The sequence below is a fragment of the Aedes aegypti genome, chromosome 1 (assembly GCF_002204515.2).
Source record: "Aedes aegypti strain LVP_AGWG chromosome 1, AaegL5.0 Primary Assembly, whole genome shotgun sequence".
Taxonomy (NCBI): Eukaryota; Metazoa; Arthropoda; class Insecta; order Diptera; family Culicidae; genus Aedes; species Aedes aegypti.
This window is the reverse complement of record NC_035107.1, coordinates 152,751,737-152,774,121: the sequence shown is the minus strand read 5'-3', so window position 1 is coordinate 152,774,121 and position 22,385 is coordinate 152,751,737. Positions and strand designations below refer to the sequence as shown.

The 22,385-nt window shown below is 39.7% G+C and overlaps 1 long non-coding RNA gene across 2 annotated transcripts; it reads left to right on the top strand.

Annotated features, from left to right (window-relative positions):
* Nucleotides 1-10,783: 10,783 nt before the first annotated feature.
* On the top strand, nucleotides 10,784-12,233 carry LOC110678382. 2 transcript variants are annotated; one of them, XR_002501553.1, is made up of 4 exons: nucleotides 10,784-11,211; nucleotides 11,273-11,340; nucleotides 11,402-11,468; nucleotides 11,567-12,233. It is a non-coding gene; the product is annotated as an uncharacterized LOC110678382 (long non-coding RNA). The 2 variants fall into 2 exon arrangements; XR_002501552.1 differs by having other exon boundaries at nucleotides 10,784-11,340.
* The last annotated feature ends 10,152 nt before the right edge of the window (nucleotides 12,234-22,385 follow it).

Below are 22,385 nucleotides of genomic sequence, written 5' to 3'. Positions count from 1 at the left end.
AGCCTTAGCCAAATCAGCTAGTGTGGCCGCTGCAAATAGCCGTACCGTTTGGCCGCGCGTGAGCGCCGGTAGCAGGCTTTAAGTTTTGAATTTGAGTCGCTCATCGAAATGAACACCGCACCGCACAAGAATACCGCACGATATTAGATTTATAGTTAGCTAGCGAAAGAGGGAATGAATAGTAGATAGATAGGCCTATAAGCAAATGAACTCGATGTCGATAAAGAAGAATTGTAAATACAAATGTTGAAATGAAAAGTTGAATTAGTTGAATAAATGGGAGTTTGGGTTACACGATAGATCAACAGTTTTTGAACAGCATTTCGTATGAGAGAAATCTGAAGCGGTAAATGTAGAAGTATTTTCACACTTCGGTCGTTTTTTTTGTAGTCTCTTTTGGAGTATTTTCTGGGAAGGTTGGTCCTGAATCTAACCAAGGATTTTTCTCTCATCGAACGTGGCTTGTTCGAAGTGTTTACTGGTGAAGTCTGCCCGTGATGATACCCCTCGCGACAATTGTCTAGTTACCGGAAGAGTTCGCTTTTTCACACACAAATTTTCTGATTCGCACGACTTCACCGTCGTGAGGCATCTTGTTTCCCTAGGTCAGCCAACTCGTTTCCCGCCCAATAACTTTGGGAAAATCTTTAACCCTCCCCTGAAGGGTCTCAAAAGGTCGGGCAACCTCCAAAAACGGTTAGTGGTCTCCAATCGGAGTGGCGCATAAGCCACTTTAACTTACATCCGGGAAACTCGTAAGGCTGCCGGGTTACAAGGGTAAAAGCGGTTTCTGTCAATGGATGGGTATTTTTTTACCCTTTTTGTAAATCTCGCTCACGGCACAAAAAGGGTAAAAATTTACCCTTTTTGTGATAAAAAGATGTAAATAATTATAACCTCAAATCATAACTTATGAAATAAAACAAATATTTGATTGAAGATGATAGTTTTGAATAATGCAATCCATTGTTTTATAAGCTTGAATAATATATTAATATATTGTTTATTGCAGGCATTACATTTCATCTCATCTTTTGATCATCTGAGTGGGATATGGATAGAATAACAAGATATTATCTTTGAACTCTTTGATCGATTTTTCCCCTAGATCTCTGACTCTTTTGATCATCAATGAAATCTTTTAACCTAAGCAAACCATGCGTAACAAATTTTCAATCAGTGACACTGTTAATCATGCAAATCAAAGCCAGGATCAAGAATTAATATTACTTGTGGGTTATTTGAGTGTTAGTTAATTGTTCATATTGAAATGGATCAAAACATTATTTCCGTTTATTATTAGGTAACGCAGCTCTCTACTTCCGTAAAGGCATTCCGTTTTCATTCTGTCCAAATTACCCTCTTCCCATGTTCAACCAGGATACCAATGTTAGGAATTGTTTTCCCAAAATCTCGATTTAACAAGATTATTCAATATTATTGTTGTATAATATCTGTGGGATCAACGTGACGTCAAATAATAAAGATTCCCATGCTAGAAATCCGCTATAAATGCATTATTCAATTATTTCTCTATGTTTCAACCCATTTAATTTCTCTCTACAACCTGCGTTTGCTTTTGAGATGTTGCTCCCTTCACATATTCTTCAGTAGTAATTACACAAATTAAACAAGCCTATACATAAATTTAAAACAATCGTTCAATTCATTTTTTACAAAACAAATTACATTGTTGATCTCGCTTAAAACCAATTGAGGAGAAGCACAATATGAATCCATAGGTGTAAGATACAAGAAGTATTCGATTCCTTTTAATCAGTTCCCAGCCAAGTAAACTGTTTTAGCTAGCGCAAAAGCTTGTTAAAAATGTACAAACAACATTTTCATATGTCACAAGACAGCTGAGAAATAACCATTGCTATCGCCAATTGTTCTAGAAGAATCTTGACTGCAGATGAATTCGCCTGACCGTATCTATCTACTACCATTGTTTGAATATCTAGCGTAACATTTGAAAAGGGCCTAACTGCAAAATGTAAACAAACTTGATTATTCATTATTCGTATCATTTTTTACGTAAATTATTCCTACATACTCTTACGGGCATGAAAATGCATTATTAATGGTAATTTTATTCAAACTTAAAAGGGCCTATCTGAAAATGATAAAACTAAGAGGGCCTAACTGGTCATAAAAGGGCCTAACTGAAAATTTCCATCAAAATCAGATTGGCCCTTCCGTGCATTTTTAATTTTGCTCCATATTTTTCAATATTTAGCCCTTGTATAGTGATCAGCATAACGTAAAAATTGAGAAATGCTCGATTGAAGATTCTGTAACATATTGATTGTTACTATTTTAAACTCATTGCTATCTAATAGTTTTAAACTTTTTTTCGACATTCATAGTCTATTACTGGGCCACGTAACGTTTTAAATCTAACATAACATAAAAACTAGTAAAAAATGTTGAATTCAAACATCATCGGCAGATAGGCCCTTTTACGAGTCTTCAAACCAGTTAGGCCCTTTCAATTAGGCCCTTTAATTGACCATGGTTTCAGTTAGGCCCCTCCAGTTAGGCCCTTTTATTTAACATAGTTCCAGTTAGGCCCTTTTGGAATTTGTTAATTTTATTGATTATTGAATAGATTTTCAAAGTTTTAGAACAAAATCAATCGATTATGTGAGAAAATCAACATTGAATATTGAACATTTTTTATTGAAGATTATGTACTATATTGATTATTCATATTTCAAACCCTTTCTCCTATTTACTAGTTTGGGCTCATTCACAAATTTCATAACGCTAATGGGGGTGGGTGGGTGTCCTCATGATGTTACGGCTCATACAAAATTTGTAGAATATTCATACAAAAAGTGTAACGAGGGGGTGGGTGGGTGTCAAAAATGGCCATTTTCGGCGTTATGAAATAAATGAATGAACCCTTTTATACTTGTGTTCGACACTCAAAATAGTCTACTAGGTATCCCATAACGTTTTAAATCTTAAATAACAAAACAACTCGTGAAAATGGTTGAATTCAAACATCATCGGCAGATAGGCCCTTTTACAAGTCTGCAAACCAGTTAGGCCCTTTCAGTTAGGCCTTTTGATTGAACATGGTTTCAGTTAGGCCCCTCCAGTTAGGCCTTTTTATTAAACTTAGTTCCAGTTAGGCCCTTTTGTAATTTGTTAATTTTATTGATTAATGAAGTGATTTTCAAAGTTTTAGATCAAAATCAATCGATTAGGTATGTGAGAAAATCAACATTGATTAATAAAAATTCTTTATTGAAGATTCAGTACTATTTTGATTCCTATTTCAAGCCCATATTCTTTTTTACTATACTACTTTGCGTTAGAAAATGGGTTAACCAACGTGCGAAGTTTGATTTTTGACCAACTTCGCCGCGTCACAACTCGATTCTCAATAGTGCGCATAATGCACACGGCGACGGGCATAGATGCGCACTTTAGCGAAGTGACTCGCGACGCGGCGAAGTTGGTCAAAAATCGAGCTTCCCACGTTGGTTCATACATTTTCAGTCGCGAAGTTAGTTGAAAAACTGTTTTTTTATCCTGAAAAAAAAATCAATTACATTAAAAATTTTGAATAATTTTTATTTGTTAATTTTTATTTGTTGTCTCTAGTTGTGGATCGAGTTCCAAAAGTCGCGATTTTCACAAAAACAAATTCGTTTGTTTTTGTAACAGCCCTGCAAGAATTCTTCTTATACTTCTTCTTGGCATTACGTCCTCACTGGGACAGAACCTGCTTTGTGTTCAATGAGTACTTCCACAGTTATAAACTGAGAGCTTTCTTTGACAAGTTGCCATTTTCGCATTCATATATCGTGTGACAAGTACGAAGGTACTCTATATTCAGGAAAGTAAAGGAAATTTCCATTACGAAAAAAAACCTGGACCGACCGGGAATGGAACTCAGATACCTTCAGAATAGCTTTGCTTTGTAGCCGCGGACTTAAACTGCTCGGCTAAGGAAGGCCCTCAAGTATAAAACAAGTAAAAAAGTGAATTTGTTTGAAATAGATATAATCAATAAGGTACTGAACCTTCAACCGAGAATATCCAACATTTAGCTATTACATTGTTTTTCTCTCGCTTTATTTTATTTAAAAACTATGAAAATCACTTCAGTAAGCAATAAAATCAACAAATTCCAAAAGGGCCTAACTGGAACTATGTTTAATAAAAGGGCCTAACTGGAGGGGCCTAACTGAAACCATGTCCAATCGAAGGGCCTAACTGAAAGGGCCTAACTGGTTTGAAGATTCATTGAAGGGCCTAACTGCTGATGATATTTGAATGCGACCATTTTCACGAGTCGTTATGCTATTTGAGATTACTAACGTGCTGGGCCACGTAATAAACCATAATGAGTGTCTAACACAAGTATAAAACTAGTAAAAATAAGTGAATGGGTTTGAAATATCAATAATCAATATGTTGCTGATTTTGTATAGAATAGTTTCCAATATTTAGCTTGTATGATATAGTGTTGTTTTCTCACATAATCATTAAATGTTGTCTAAGAATTATGCAAATCACTTCAATAACCAATAAAATTAGCAAATTCAAAAAGGGCCTAACTGGTTTAAAAATTCGTTAAAGGGCCTATCTGCGGATGATGTTTTAATTGAACTATTTTTACAAGTTGTTGTGCTATTTCAAATTCAAATCGTTGTGAGCCACGTAATAGACCATTATAAGTGTCGAACACAAGGGGTTATCCGAAAATGACGTCCATCAATTGGGGCCTTCTCCAATGGGGGGATGTACGAAAATGTGACAGTGCATGGATTGGGTATTAGAAAAAGCGTGACAGAGGTGGTAGAAGGGTTCTAGAAATCCCGAAAAACGATGGACGTCATTTTTGGATCTTCCCCAAGTATGAAACTAGTAAAAATCGAATGGGTTTGAAATAGGAATAATCAATATGGTACTGAATCTTCAACCGAAAATTTCCAATATTTAGCTATTATATAGTGTTCACATAATCGCTAAATTTTGTTCAAGAGTTATGCAAACCAATTCAAAAATCAATAAAATTAGCAAATTATAAAAGGGCCTAACTGAAACCATGTTCAATCAAAGGGCCTAACTGAAAGGGCCTAACTGGTTTGAAGATTCATAATAGGGCCTATCTGCCGATGATGTTTGAATTCAACAATTTTGACGAGTTGTTGTGTTATTTGAGATTAGAAACATAATGGGTCACGCAACAGACTTTAATGGGTGTCGAACACAGGTATGAAACTAGTAAAAATGCGAATGGGTTTAAAATAGGAATTATAAATATGGTACGGAATCTTCAATTGAGAATTTCTCAATGTTTACGTTTTGCAGATAGGCCCTTTTCAAATGTTACGCTAGATATGAGAAAATCACTAACAAAAGTTCAAGGACCGGTCCAGCTCCTCACTGAGCTAGCAAAATGTTTTTTTTTTCCACAATCATATTCCACAAATGTGGGATACCATACACGCTAAGAAAATAAAATACTAGATAAATTAAATACCACTCTAAAACCATATTTGGTCTATTCACTCATTGTGATGCATTTCAAAGCATTTAACATTGGCTAGTATAAACGGGATTTATATCGCCAAATAATTTTTTGGAAATTATACATTCAATGCATAAAGATCTAAAATCCTATACATTGATTACAATTATCCATTTTATTTGATTTGTGAAAACAAAAACAAAAGAAAAATGAAAGAAAAAAGTTTTTGGTGTGGGGCGCATTCATTTTATTTGAATAATATTCGGGTCTGTTTAACAGTTCGAAATAAATTGCCGTTGATGTTCATCAAGTTTTGTGCCGCTTCAAACAGCCTCAATTCTCCTCATGCTTGTATCATTTTGCCACAGTTTTTTCCTAATTTGCTAACGACAAGCGCAATGATGCCCTCTCATATAATAAACTGGAAAAAGATTGTCATTGAGATCAAATTTCAAGAGGCGTTGGACAAACAAGCTTACCTTCATATTCATTAGTATCCGTCTCAATTTTTCACCATCAAATGCGTTTTTTGTCACTTCCAAATTTCCAGATTGGCGGGAGGTGGCGTTTTCCCACATTTCTTGTTTTCTAGGGTTTTTACTCAAGTACGGCATATGATCAGGTTGAAGTTGAAGCAACTCAAACTCTTTAAAATTCGTATTGTTTGTGAAAACGTTGAAGACTGTCGAAAGAACGTGTTTCGATTTGATAGCTGAATAAAGAAAAATATATTTTGTACAAGTGCCAAGACTGGCATTATTTCTTTCATATGCATGGCAAAAAATATATCGTGGAAAAGCATAACAAAGTATAAAATATATCAGTTCCGTGATTATTTTTTAAGATTCTCAACTAATAATGAAGGATAATATTGACCAAATATTAAACCATACACTAACTAGTATAATCGATTTTCTCCGTGTACACTTGGTCTTACAAAATTACGTTTATGAACTGTCAATGATAATCATTTTATGTTCAAGATGGAAAGATTGTATCATCTCAATGTGCTCTTGGATTAGGGATAATATCTTTTCAACATGCAAAGATGATCTCTACGCTCAGATGAGTTTGCAATGCCTGGTTTATTGTACCTGTACCAACAGCTACTTCAGGTCCGTCCCACTTGAGTTCAGATTGGGTACCACTTCTAGTACTGCATTCGGTCCCTCGGTAGTGCAAAAGGTACCCAAGCTTGACAGATCGCAGTACACTTTTCACGGCATTCTAGATTACCTTAAGAGCCATAAAATTTTGGGTAACTGCAAGGGACATGGAGGTCTTTAATTTGTCTTTGGCTACTCCCTTTCGATGGTCGCTGGTACTAGAACATGTCAGCGGCAGGCAAACTGGCAGAAAAAAACGAGACTACCTGGAAATTATGCGTGTTTCAAGATTATGATTAGTTTATCTGTATAAAGGTTTTTAAGTTCACAAATTACCACTGCATTGTATGTCTTCATTGGTAAACACATTGTATACAAAAAGTAAACCAAATTAACTACGTTTGTTTGCAATCGTTGACTGCGTCGTACAGCTGCTTTAAATTACTATAAAATGATCCCCAACTATTTTTCACCTATAAATGGGGTTTTAAACACCCATTTCTAAACTGCAGTTGCTTTACTGTAATGGGTATTTATTTATCCTTTTTACATTTCTGAATTTACCCGCTTTCTGACAGATATTGATGCTATTCCGAAATGAGTATTTTTTTACCCATTAAAGGGTATCCGCAAACGACCGTGTAGAGCTTAGTGACATTGGGCCGTATGAATAAAATGTAGTAAAATTGAGTTTACTACATTCTCGGTAGTAAACGCTATATGTGGAACACGAGTGGAACATGTTTGTGTCATTTTCCTTTCTACACCTTTCGAACATACTACAAACAACGCATTGCTATGAATAAAGGTAGCATTTACTACAAAGCTACTGGTAGTTAGCTTCAGAGGTTGCTACACATGCTTTGAGTTTGCGGAATTGAATGGAATAATTTACTTTTGAGTAAAAATCATGGGAAAACGATATGAGTTTTGATATATCGTTTGAGTTTTGCAAAGGAATTCTGAGGTTACGAAAACTTTCGCTCCGCCTATTCTGAGATTCCGGTAAGATTACCGGCAGTAGCAATTTGTAATATCCGTGTGAATTCTGGCATTACGATAATTATGTTATTTTCTAGGAATTTTAGGATGTCGGTAGGAATTCAGATATTGATAAAGTAATTCTGAATTTTACGTGTAAATTCTGACATCTCAGATTTCCTTTTGAATTCCGGAATTCCTGTAGGAACTTTGAGATTCCGATAGGGATGTCGGATTTTTTATGATAATTCTGAAAATTTAAATACCATTCTAGGAATATTGCGGAAATATTAGGAATCTGTTAAAAACTCTAGAATTGGGGTGGAAATGGGATTCCGAATATTAATCTCTTGGAATTCTGTGGGTATCTTTGAGACGGTATTTTTGTAAGAATCTATGAGATTGCGGTGGGATTCCTGCGAATTATTGTGTGAATATTTGTAATTCTGAAAACCAATCTTCGTAATTATTGTAAAAACCTTTAAGATTCCATTGATCTCCAGTTCCGTTGGAATTTCAAAGCAACGGTTTAATATAAACGATTTGAATGTCGGTAAATATTTTATAGATTTCAATGGGATTTTTTGTGAAATCGACAAGAATTTTGATAATTTCAAAGGGAACCCTGGTGTTTTAGGGGAGATTCTCATTGAATTCTAACGACTACCAATGGAATCACTACAATTCCCATAAAAATCTCGACATTCTAAGTTCTAGACATTCCAAGGATACTATCAGAAACCCCACCAAAATAACGAGAATATCGCAGAAACACTTAGAACTTCCGGAATTCAACATGCTGTTAAGAAAACACACGGGGAGCATCAAAATTCTACCGCAATTTCACCAGAATCTCAGTACTGGTGCTAGAAAATATGTGATTCCTAATTTGATAGCTGTAATCTCAAGATCTCTTCATAGATTTTTTGGTGAAGGTGATTGTGTACGCATTGAATACGCATATTGTTGCTCTCAAGTTTGTAGTTGAAAATTGTTGAAAAATCGAAGAAAAAATTCTATCTTCCGGCTATTTATATTAATCAGTACTATCCGCTTTAAATTGAGGGATTAAACCGTAATAAACATCGCAAGTTAACCGATTAACTACTGCAAAACTAAAAGACTCGAGTCTGCTTCAATCATCGACACCATTGTTCTTTGTTATCTCGGACAAAACATGCACTGTGAAAGCTGCTCAAATTCTATCACTGTAAAACAAGAATTGTTCGTCGTATGCGGTAAATGTTGCAATGCATTCCACGCCGGCTGTGTAGGCTTGAAAGAAAATGCACTGAGAGTGTTATCCAAAAACATAATCTGGCTCTGCGATGATTGCTTGCAAATGTTCTGTAACGATTGTTTTCGTGACTTAATGGATGCTCCACAACAGACCGTAGAGATCCAAACTGAAGATCGTGAAGCTAAAATCATGAAGGATGTGGACGAATTGAAAGCACAAGTGGCTGAGATAGTTAAAATATTATCGCTTGCTGATGGATTGCAGAAGTCAACACCACCGAAACAGTCTTCAACACCGATATCATCTCCTGAATGCGATGGCGCAACCAACTCAGCGAACAATAGTACTAGCTATGTGAATCGTTTGTGTCGCGATCATGGCAGAGATCATTCTTTCTCATTACTGTTGTCTAATGTCGATCGACGAGTAACGGAACAAGACATTGATAGGCTTGTGTTTGAGCGGCTCGGTATTTCAAACGATGAATGTTTCAAAGTTACGAAACTTGTACCGAAATGGAAGGCATACGAGGAACTAGACTACATATCATTCAAAGTAGATCTCGACGAGAGGTGGAGAAAGGCAGCAATAAGCACCGATACTTGGCCACGCGAAGTGAAATGCCGCGAATTCATCAACCAGCAAAGGATTGTATGGAGCCCTTGAGAATGGACAAAATTGAGAGTGCACTAAAAAATTAACGTGAAAACGCAGTAGAAGTTCGATTGTTTTTACTTATGTTTTGTTGTTGTTTGTCATAAACTATTTTTTTTTTGTTAACTAGATATAAGATTCAATCATTGGGGCCAAAAGAGCCTGTTGATTTGACGTACACAAATAAACAAATAGATGTTAAGCTAGTATTTAAAAAATCATCAATCACTGGCGTTGGCGAAGGCCGAAAACCACCCAGAAAATTCTTTGATGTACCATCATCATAAAATCATAGACATAAAGAGAATACCAGACTAATCGCAAAATTACACTACAAATTTTGTCAAATAACAGCACCTTCATGATTTGTGCAAATTGTCGCGTAATCCATTAGATTCCATGCATTTTCTTCATATGCATGATTGTATTAATTTTAGGCGTCACTCTGAATAGATTGTTCTTTACGTGCAGAATCACTCTGCACTCTGAATGGAAATTTCTTAACGTGCAGCTTCAGTCACTGCTCATGTTCGAAAGTAGTAAGTACTACATGTTCGAAAAGTTTTTTATTCATACCAAAAGTGTAGTAAACTTTGTGGATTTTGTTTTTGAGTAGATGCTACATGTAGTAAAGTTCAAAGTTTTTTATTCATACCACCCATTAATTGAACACACGTAGCCTAGCATACACTGTAAACTCGACATTACTCTTTAATGTGGGAAAAGTACCCATTATTTTCTGATATAGGGAAACATCAAAATAAGGGTTAATGAGGTTATGTAATCTTGTATGACAGCATAACTGTATATTCACTCTAAACGCTTAGCATAATGCTATATTGAAATAATGCTACAAAGCATTTACAATGTTAATCAAATGCATCATTGCTTGACAGTTATTGAATAAATGCATGATAACATTATTAATTCAAAAAAGTTGACTTTCGACCAAATTAGTGCAATGGTATAATGCTTGTGGTTACTTGGGAAGTGTTCAGAAACACTAGAAGGTCAAGGTAGGTGCACTAAATAAATTCTTTTTCCTGCCGTGTGCGCTAACTAAATGAAAAATTAAATTTTACAGGATGATTTAAATGCCGAGTATATCCCGCATAAGAATGTCCTGCCGGAAAAGCAGCCCCATTTTCCAGGCCAGCAACCCCAAATGCTGATAATCCCTTGCATTAGACCAAAAATAATTGTTGTTTATTGTTAATATATAATTGAATAAGTTGATGTTTTTATATTAATAGGATTCCTTTGTTGATTTTTCTACGAAAATACCATATGTAACCGTAGGTCCTAATTTGCAGCTTGTTGGCGCTGCCACAATTTCCCCAGGTCTGTCCGAACCTGCCAGTAAGCCCCTATATCCAATTCCAACTCTCCCAAAAACATATGGACAGCCTTACTGGCACGGTAAACCTAGCTGTCCATGCTTAAAAAGATCCGACAACGTCATTTCCTCAATTAGCATATGTAACAATCTTTCTAACTGGTATTTTCTGACAGTGGTTTGAGTAAGTCCGACAACCGTTACGAGTTGTGTCGGCCCAATTGCTACCCTGCGCAGAATGGTTGACAATCCGACGAAGTGTCAAACTTCGGCACTTCGTCATCGTTCTTATTGGATCGAGTGGTGGTAATATAAGACGAATCAAGGGGATTCGTCCTTCTTTGCCGTTTGACTTTTGAAGAAAATAGTAGTGCGCGCCCGTAAAGTGTCCTAGCTAAAAAAAGTAAGGTTACAAATTATAGTAACCATGTGGTGTATATAATAGTTTGTGCTTTTTTTTCTAGTTTGCCCTAAATTACGATTAGTATCGAATGTTAGTAGTTCAAATTAGTGGTATAAAAGTGTTAGTACGGTTAGTAATGTTTAAAATACGATTAATTTGTTAGTTCCTAATTAAAAATATGTTAAAACAGTTGTGAACAAGCAGTTAAACACGAAAACGAACATCTATAACAATTACCAACTTATAACAAAGAAAAGGTAAAGCATCTATTGTAAAAATTGTAATTGATTGTAACATTTGTGTAAAATGGTGGTAAATTGTGAGAGACGTATTGGTACTAATCCATATGGGTTAGGTCCGAAATCGGGCCTTTTCTTTTTGCGTTTCCTCGCGTGGTTTATCCCGGAGGAACTTCTTTCATCCGCAGTGAAGCCAAAGGACCAGTTTGGAGTGTAGGAAAGTTGGTTGGTGTGCCGATAACCAGCTTAGTTCCGCCCGCCATCTTGGAGCGTCCGTTCCAACAATAGCATCGACGCCATTTTGAAATTTCGGCCATTGCAACATCTTTACGGCTTCCTTCCCGCTTTCAACGTTCGGTCAGTCGGATTAAGACCAAACCCGACAAGGAACCCGAACGAAAGAAGCCCAGCTGGTGGGCCACAGTCCGTCCAGCAACCCTACATTGCCACAATCCGTCCAACAACCCTACATTTCCACACCAGCAAGAAACAGATTCGAAAGAAGCCCAGCTGGTGGGCCCTAGTCCATTCAGCAATCACGGAATCCAGTCGATGAAGGCCATGCTGGTGGGCCATAGTCCGTTCAGCAGCCATCTCTGGGAAATAGCTTAACGCCCTCGGTCGAGGACCGAATACCGACCCTCTTTCGCCCGTTTTCTCGCCAACAACCCGCCCAATTCGCCGACATCCAGCCAAGCTAGCCACTGTTCATCACCATCAAGCCTCGCCAACAACCCACCAAAAGCGCAAGTACCATGTAACCGTCTCTCCACCATACCAATATGCCCAGATTGGGTGAATAAATCTAGTAATGTAAGCTAAATTGGCGAGTAGGATTATTTAGCCACCGCACTCCCTATAAACTTTTATATACACCTCTCTTTCCTCGCTTTTCGTACCCAAAAGGGGTTCCCAAGCCTCATTCTCTTAAGTCTGCTATAAAAGTTGACCTTCCCTTCGATTCATTTCCGCTTTGGTCCTTTGAGTGGATTATTATCTATTCAGCTGTCAGTGTGCTTCAGTTAAGCTCCCACTGAAGGTAAGTGACTGGTGAAGCAGGGGTTGAAACGATGCTAATTGAGTAAACGACCCAGTGCTCGACAAAATTCATACCCATTATTCCCTACTGAGCAGCCGAGAGGCTACAAATTGGCGCCCAACAAAAAAATCGATCAAGCGATCAAATCTTTCACCCCTCCCCCTATCAGTGGGAAGAAAACAGGTTCTGTTTTGGTAAATTCGTCCTTCAAACGAAACAGTTTTTGAGCAACATGGATTTAGATTTTGAAATGCAGTACAAAAGTTTGATGGTACATCATTTAGAGAAGCAGGAGATTGAACATGAGTTGGCTATCAGAGCAGTGCAATTTGATACGACCGAGTCCAGATCTGCCATTCAGAGACGGCTCAGGGATCGTCTCAAAGAAGAAAAAGAGATGAATACGGTTGATATTGACTTTCTCAGATCTAAAGTTACAGTTGATACAGAAATCAAGATGATTGACGCAAATGTGGACCAAATTCGTGGATATCTGGAAAATGAAGTGCGATTTGAAGGTTTTAAAGACAGTTTGAAATCGCGGCTTGTCCATTACTTTGCCCGAATTCGCCGTGCTCTAGAATACGCGGAGACGGACGAAGATCTTAACGATTTAGACAAACTCCTCAGAGCAGTAAGGGGTTTAGTGAATACTCACTTTTCGATTTTCTCTCCTATTCAGACGGTTAGAAGTGAAATGATGCAAGAAATTGTCCGCTCCGTCTCAAATTTGAGGACTGGACTAGATGATGAGAAAAATTCTTCCAAAAAAGGAGGTAAGGAGAGCCAGAAGGTCTCCAAGAACGTAGATCGAAGTGATTTAAGGACATCTGAGGATGAGAGCGATGATCCATTATCAGCTCAGGGTGCGTCAGGGATGGCTAAACATTCAAATCGTCGCGAACTAAAATCGGATAGGCAAACGTCTAAAACGAACTTAGAACAGCTCTCGGGACTGCTCGCCGCGTTGTTCCCATTCGAATTTCCGCAGAATCCTAATAAGAGACCTCGTCAAGATGTCAGCTCGGATACGAACCGTTCAGAAAAGGTTATTCGCAAATTCGCATTAGACAGAAGGTCGAAGTCAAAGCCAATTCCTCCGGCTGAGACATCGGATTCGGTTGTAGAATCCGATCAGGAAAGTTCTACCGCGTTGTCAGATCCTCCGGTTCCAAATCGCTACAAAAATCGAAATCATCGTGTCGCGCTGAAGAATAGGCCCGTTTCCGAGTGGAATATCCGGTACGATGGCAAGGATAGTGGCCAAAACCTAATGAAATTCATTAAAGAAGTCGAGTTTTACGCCAAATCGGAAAATGTGTCTAAACGTGAATTATTTCGGTCCGCGATCTACCTTTTCAAAGACCAGGCCAAGTCGTGGTTCATGTCTGGGGTAGAGAACGAAGATTTCACGAACTGGAACGAACTTAAATCGGAACTCAAACGTGAGTTTCTTAGTCCCGATCACGATCACGTGACCGAGATTAAAGCGATTTCGCGAAAACAAGGTCCAAAAGAACGGTTTTCGGACTATTACATGGAAATGCAAAACATTTTCAATTCCCTCACGAAGCCGATTTCGGAAGGGAAGAAATTCGAAATCATCAATCGAAACCTTCGGTCGGACTACAAAGGTCACGCAGTCGCCTCAAATATCGATAATCTAGCGGATTTAAAGAGATTTGGAAGGCAGCTAGATGCAACCTTCTGGTATAAATACGCCAACTCGGACAATAACGAACAGAACACGTCGCGGAACAAAACCCAGGTGAACGAACTTACTCGTAATCCTGAGAAGAAGTCTAAGCATCAGAGCGAAGACTCGAAGAAATCGTACAAATCTCGAAACTTCTATCGTTCACAGAAGGAATGCTCTGATGAAGAGCAACCCTCTACAAAATCGTCGCGCGAAAACCCGGGAAATGTAAAGCCAAAACCGAAGACACCTGATCACCCTAAAGATTCACAATCGTGGGTTGACAGATATGTTCCTCCCACAGCCGGAATTTGTTTCAATTGCCGAGGTCAAGGTCATCATTATTCGGAGTGTAATCGACCAAGGTGCAAATTTTGTCTCAGGTGTGGTTTGCCTGACGTTGAAACCAAAAACTGTCCCTATTGCGCAAAAAACTTCAAGTAGACCTGAGAGGGTAGGTCAGTCAAACTTGTACGCAAATTCCCTCTTCTAGCGATTGTCAAGATTCTCTTTTCCATTTCGGCTACAGCCGAGTTCAATCCACCGACTATGATTCGCCAACAGCAGCTCGCCTGGAAGAGTTATTCGTTCGAGTGGAGGACTACGACCGTCCATTTGTCAAGGTGTCTGTGCTCGGTATTCCCATCATCGCATTACTCGATAGCGGAGCACACCGAAGCATTCTAGGCACAGGATCTTTAAAGCTCATAAAGACCTGCAAGCTAAAAATTTTTCCAGCAAATGTTGACCTGGTTACGGCCAGTGGACAGAAATTGGATGTGACGGGATACGTGAATCTCCCTATGAACTTCAATGGACAAACAAAACTTATCGCTGCATTGGTAGTCCCAGCCCTGAAACGACGCCTGCTTTTAGGCACCGATTTTTGGAACGCTTTTGGAATCGTACCTACCATTCCAAAAGTGGTTGTGGAAGAACTAGAAGCTAGCCCAGAAGAGCCACCTCTGACAAATGACCAGCTCGGTGAGTTAGATATAGTCAAAGACCTGTTCAAAGTGTTGGGCAGAGGTGGACACGGCACAACGGAAGCGAAACACCGAAGAAAAGGAACCTGACAAGGAATGAAACACTTGTGTGAATGAAACGAGATAAACTTTAATACACTTCTGTTCGGGTTGAATAGTAACGAATGAATAAAAAAATCAACTGTACTTTGCACTGTTGCTTTGCCTTCTCCATCTCAATGATGCGCTTTTGGCGCGCTCGCTCGATGGTGCAGTGGGTAGCATTCAGGGTTGCCACCTTGGTTACCACTCACCGAATACTACACGGAGAGGAAACAGCATTGCATATTCCATCACAAAGTAGCTATTGAAGGAAAATTAGACACAACACCGCTAATAAGCCATCGCATTGAATTAACCGAGGAAGTCAAAAACTCTCCTCCGGTGCGCATAAACCCCTTCCCCACCTCTCCAAAACGACAGGAGCAAATTAACCAAGAACTGGACAATATGCTCGAAGCGGGAATAATCGAGCGATCATACAGTAACTGGGCTCTAAGGTTAGTCCCTGTGGACAAACCCGATGGGACAGTACGTTTGTGTCTCGACGCTCGAAAATTAAACGAGAGGACCTTACGAGATTCTTATCCACTGCCCCACGCAGATAGAATTCTCAGCAGAGTGGGACCATGCAAATATATTTCGACAATCGATTTGTCGAAAGCCTTTTTGCAAATCCCCTTACACCCCAAATCTAAGAAATTCACGGCGTTTTCCGTTCTAGGTCGAGGGCTATTCCAGTTCACTCGTATGCCATTCGGATTGGTCAATAGCCCAGCAACACTATCCCGGCTTATGGACCGAGTCCTGGGTGCGGGTGAACTTGAACCTAAAGTCTTCGTGTACTTAGACGATATAATCGTCCTGAGTGAAACGTTTGAGGAGCACCTCACGTTACTCAGAGATGTCGCCAGTCGACTGAGTAGAGCGAATTTATCGATCAATATACAGAAATCTAAATTTTGTGTTACCGAGCTTCCTTATTTAGGATATATATTGACAAACAAGGGCCTAAAACCTAATCCAGACCGAGTGGAAGCGATCATTAATATCGAACGCCCTACCACCATCCGAGCCTTAAGACGGTTTTTGGGTATGTGTAATTACTACCGTCGTTTTATAGCCAACTATAGCGAGGTAGTACGGGCACTTACAGACTTGCTGAAGGATAAGCCCAAGTCGATTCGTTGGAACGATTCAGCGGAAAAGTCCTTTGTGAAGATTAAAGAACTGCTTATAAGTGCCCCGCTTCTTGCCAACCCTGACTTCAACAAACCCTTTAGTATCCATTGCGATGCAAGTGACACGGCCATCGCCGGAGTCTTAACACAAGATTTGGAAGGCGTTGAACAACCCATTGCCTATTTCTCGCAGAAATTAACAAGCCCCGAGCAACGATACTTTGCCACGGAGAAGGAGGCCCTAGCTGTCCTGAAGTCCGTTGAAAAATTTAGATGCTACGTTGAAGGATCGAAGTTCGCGATTATTACCGATGCTTCTGCCCTCACATACATTCTGAGAAGTAGTTGGCGTACCTCTTCACGTTTGTGTCGATGGAGCATAGAACTACAACGGCATGACATGATTATCAAGCATCGCCGCGGTATCGACAACGTGGTGCCTGATACCCTGTCACGATCCGTGGAAGTCCTAGGGCTAAATCGACAAAACCAAGATTGGTACACGAAAATGATCGGCAAGGTAAACGATGAGCCTGAAAAATATAAGGATTTTCGGGTAGAGAATGGTGTTCTCAAGAAATTTGTATCCACACAAGGAGAGGCTTTAGATTACCATTTTGAGTGGAAAATCTGTGTTCCAAAAGAAATGTGAGAAAACATACTGGTCGAAGAGCATGATGATGCACTTCATCTAGGGACCGACAAAACCATTGCTAAAGTGAAGAAAAAGTATTATTGGCCGAACATAGGAGACGATGTGCGGGGGTTCGGAATCGCGGATTTGAGCCGGAAAAAGTGAATGTGAAAGTCACCCATTGTTTGCGATTCCCGCAGTGAGTGAAAAAAGCAGGAGGAAAAAAGATTGCCGGGGAGTGTATCCGGGACGTGGCCGGGGCCACCCCGGACCTTGCCTTTCCTCGCCTGAGGGTGGGGAAGGCCAAAAGTGCCCCACGGGGCCAGTGAAAACGGCGGAAAAGTGAAAAAGAGTGAAAGAAAACTAAGGGCAGTGTAAACCTACAAAAGTGCGGTTAGCGTGGGTACTCCGCAAGTGGGCCCACGAAGAAGAAAAATCTTCCGGACGATTCCGGAAGATTGTTTAGTGCTGTGGAAAGGGGCCCAAGCCCACAGATTATTTACCCTTTGGAGAGATTAGTGTGCGGCCAGTGAAGAGGCCATCCTCGGGGCCCTGTAAAGTGACCCTACCCGGGAGCCTCAGCTCTCACCCCCCCCCCCCTCAAACACCAACCCACCACCCCTCAACCCCCACATTACATCCAGGTAAAATCGTTCTTTATTATTATTTACTAACCTACTCATTTACTAGTCATATTGGATCTCTTTTCGAAGTTTTGCTTGCTCTTTCCGGTACGAAAGATAACAGCTCCCCAAGTCTGTGATATTCTGGAAAACTGCTGGTTTCGGCGGTATTCTACTCCAGAGTGCCTCATATCCGACAACGCATCAACTTTTCTGTCGTCTAATTTCAAAGAGCTCTTGCAAAAGTTCCAGGTGCAACACTGGACAAACCCTCGACACCATAGCCAAGCTATTCCGGTGGAGCGTCTCAATCGCACCATCAATGCGTGAATACGATCTTATGCTAGGACTAATCAACAACTATGGGACACTAGGGTTTTTGAAATTGAGTACGCTCTTAACAATACTCCCCATGGAGCCACCGGATTTACTCCGTATCGTGTACTATTTGGTCACGAAATTGTGAGCCGGGGAGATGAGCATCGGGTCGACCGAGACACCGAGATCCTTTCGGATGGTGAAAGAATTGAAAAGAAGCTTCAAATTGACCAGTTTATTCACGAACTTGTTCACAAAAACCTGAAAAAACAATTCGATAAGAATAGACCATTTCCGTGAAAAAATTTTATTGGCTTATATGCTTTCTGTCAATTTACTGAACAAACTTTCCTAAGGAACCGATATGTTCGGAGCCTTTAACTGTAAGAAAACAATGAAAAACTTGCGGCACGTTAGTGCACCCCTCAGTCCCCTACAATTTGCTTCACCTCGAAAAAAATGCAGACCCCTTTTTCCCCTATGGTTTTGCCACCACGTTGTGGTGAATTTACGATCAGCTGGCATGACCAGATGATTTTTGTTTATGTTTTCATTCATCATAATGGGCTCCGTTGCGGTTTCGCTCCCTCCTTCCTTCACGGCTCCTGAAGTCTCCGTAATCACCGCGGAAACCACCTTCACCGCTTCGGCCGGTTATGACCGCACCCGGCGAACACTACACGGTTCTGTAACGCAAGGATTGTAGTCGTCAGATGGCTGATCTCTCTGCTTTGTGCCGACGAGGATTGAAGGGATTGAATATGCCGGAAGATTCCCGCCTAGAGGTAGCAACAGCCGCTCAAAATTTCCTTGCGCGGCTGTTGCTGCCTTAAGGCGGAAATCTTCCGGATCAACAGCCAACAGATAGATGAAGGTATTTGTCGGCATGAATAGTAAAAAATAGCCTCTAATAGAACTAGCGGTACCGTAACTGCTGGGTGGATGAGAGATTTGTTGTTAGGGGGTGGTTTTGAATTTTGTATCTGTGGAGGAAAATATTCCTAAAGGAAGACTTGAATCGGGTTGGAGTTGGAACTGTGATTCAGAACGGGTTGCGCCAGTTCCAACCTGGTTTAAAAAAGTTTGTATGCGTAGTTTCGGTGGCGCTCCTGTTTGGGGCGCCCTGACCGGGATCACGGTCAGTTTGAGCGCGAACCTGATTTGACGTTTGCAAATGTAAACAAGCATCCCAATGCAGGGGTGGAATTGAAAAACTGTTCCAAATCACCACGCTGATACCCATAGGGTTGAACAAACTGTGCCGCATCTCGAATTATTTTTCAAAATGTGGTGAGTATCCATGTTTTCAAAAATTTGTAAGAAAATCGGGAGTGCATATAAACAAAATCTGAAAGCGTTAATATTCATTAAAAATGATTGTCTTTCGAAGAAAAATACAAAAACTTGGGGTTAGATCTAACGGAAATGGTCTATTCACAAAATTACAACTTGCGTCATAAAACATTCTCACCTGTTTACACTGTTGGCCAAAAAGTTTACAAACGAAACTTTCGTCAATCGTCAGCAGTTCACAAATATAACGCCAAGTTAGGTCCATGCTATCTTCCTTGCACCGTGATAGCTCGTGTGGGAACCTCTGCTTACGAGCTGGCAGATGAAAAGGGGAATTCAATTGGAGTTTTCTCTGCTGCAGATTTGAAACCTGTTGAAACCTGAGAAGAAAACAAATGCACTCATTAACTTAACATTTTATGATACGTATCGACAAAAACTTCCTTCTGTTTAGTTGCGGCCGAAGCTGAAACATCCTCCACTTACACCTGTAACAAAATCAATTAATTAGTCTCTGCAATCAAAAGCCAACTCCTTTCGATCAATGATTTCAATTTCGTAGATCACTTACCTTTGTAAACCCCGAATAGCTTCCTTCTCTGGGTGTTCCTCCATGCAGGCTGTAAAACAAAATATAAACATTGACATAACACATAACATAACTGACAATTAGAGCAGCTCCTGTTAGTCGCGCGCAATAACAGACGGAACAAACAGGGAATGAAAACATTCACTAGTTAGCTATATTTTTTCACTACGTACCAACAGTAATTTTCACTATTTTCACGATTGTCTGCACTTTCACTTTCTCAATTCAATTCGTGTTTTGTTTTGCTCACTTATTCAGTTTGACAGTTCTTGTGCTTTTGTATTGGTGATAGACTCCATATCGCTATCCTTCCTTCAAATGGGAAAGAGTAACGCGTTGGCAGTGTTGCCGATTTCATGTATGCGACATAATTTACTTTGTACATTCAAAATAAATATTATGTTGATTATTTCATTGTATTGTTAAACCCCATGCTTAGTAAAAATGAATGTTTCCATTCATTTTTTTACTGGGATGGAGGGGTATTTGTAACCGTAGGTCCCAATTTGCAGCTTGTTGGCGCTGCCACAATTTCCCCAGGTCTGTCCGAACCTGCCAGTAAGCCCCTATATCCAATTCCAACTCTCCCAAAAACATATGGACAGCCTTACTGGCACGGTAAACCTAGCTGTCCATGCTTAAAAAGATCCGACAACGTCATTTCCTCAATTAGCATATGTAACAATCTTTCTAACTGGTATTTTCTGACAGTGGTTTGAGTAAGTCCGACAACCGTTACGAGTTGTGTCGGCCCAATTGCTACCCTGCGCAGAATAATTGACAATCCGACGAAGTGTCAAACTTCGGCACTTCGTCATCGTTCTTATTAGATCGAGTGGTGGTAATATAAGACGAATCAAGGGGATTCGTTCTTCTTTGCCGTTTGACCAACCCCCCCGCGAAGTGACAGATAACGCAATTTTCACGTACCTACTTTCAACGTAAACAATGGGGCCATCCACCGCTGCCGGCACAATTTTTCACTATGGCAGATCGGAATTTTGTTTCGTTGTTGACGGGTGCAAAACAACGAATGGAATGAAATGAAATAAGGGCGAGTCTGAAAATTTCGCCTGCCAATGGAAATAAATTTAATAAAATCACCAAGTTTAAGAACCAAATGAACTTAAGAGCGTACCAATTCGTTCGGTGAAAATATTAAATGACGTGTTAGTGCTTTGTTTTGCGGAAAAATAATCTTTAAGAAATTACTTACAATACAGCCTAACTGATTTGTGGATCGCTTTTATGCCCTCAAAGGAAAGCGCTGGCCGTAACATAAAATAAAATAAAATATTGTGGGCCTCGTGGCCGTGCGGTTAGTGTCGTTAGGCCGTTAGGCATTTAAGCGCATCGTGCCATTGTGTGTGAGTTCGATTCCCGCTTCAGCCATTGCAACTTTTCGTCAGGAATGTTTCTCAACTGTGCCACTGGAGCATCCTTATCCATTGTCTAGTGTTAAGTTACATTCCGTGCAGCTAAATGGCTGAAGACGGTGTCCTTATCTTTTTATTTGAGATCGAATCAAGTCGAAAAGTGATGTTTTTTTTATTTGCAGTTTTTTTCTATGCGGATTAGAACACTTTTTCTCATACTCACCACCAGAGGTCTAAGTTCCAATCAATTAAGCCTATGAACTAATATACGATGACGTCACGCTGCAACTTTCAGCGTGAAGAAAACCTTTACAGCGGGCGTTGTATACAGAAAAATAAACGATTTCGTTGCACATTCATCCACGCATTGTTCATCCGGTGAACATTCGTGTTGGCGTGGATGTCATTTTATGCGAACATATTTAGATCGGAAAAAATCAACAAGAAAAGAAGACCGTTGATAAGTCCATTGGATGAACTATCCAGCTTTTTAAAAGCGGTAATGGCCGCCAAAAGTTGGCTTACTTTCTGGTAGGGATCCAACATATTGACGTTTGGCTTTGGTCCGGTCAATTGACTTGTCCACCGGTGTGATAAATTCATTCGGTTAAAGAATTTTGACACTTTAGTGGGTCACGTAGATGCTTCCCACGTGTTTCGGTCAAGTGTCAAAATTTTTGGACTGAGTAAATTTAGTGCACCGGTGGATAAGTCCATATCAAGCGACCCAAGTCAAACGCCAGATCACTAGATCCCTTTTTGTAGAAGAGGGCTAATTTTTGGTGATATTAGCGTTCGTAAAAGCGGGATACTTCATCCAATAAGCTTATATGATTGAAACTTAGACATCTGGTGGTGAGTATGAGAAAAAAAGTGTTCAAATCCGCATTTCAAGCTTATAACAGTCAATTTCCCATAAATTAATGATAATCGTAAATATCTAAGGGATGATTCAAATATTACGTAACGAAGAAATTTGCCAATTTAAACCCCCTCCCTCCCTGAAGTAAAAGGTTTTATATGGAAAATTTCAATTTATTGTATGGACCGAAACACTACAAAATATCCCTTACCTCCCCTTGTTGTGTTACGTGATATTTGAAAGACCCCTTACAAATTTGTCTTGCTTTGAATTGCCAAGTGGTCAAACAATAATTTCGT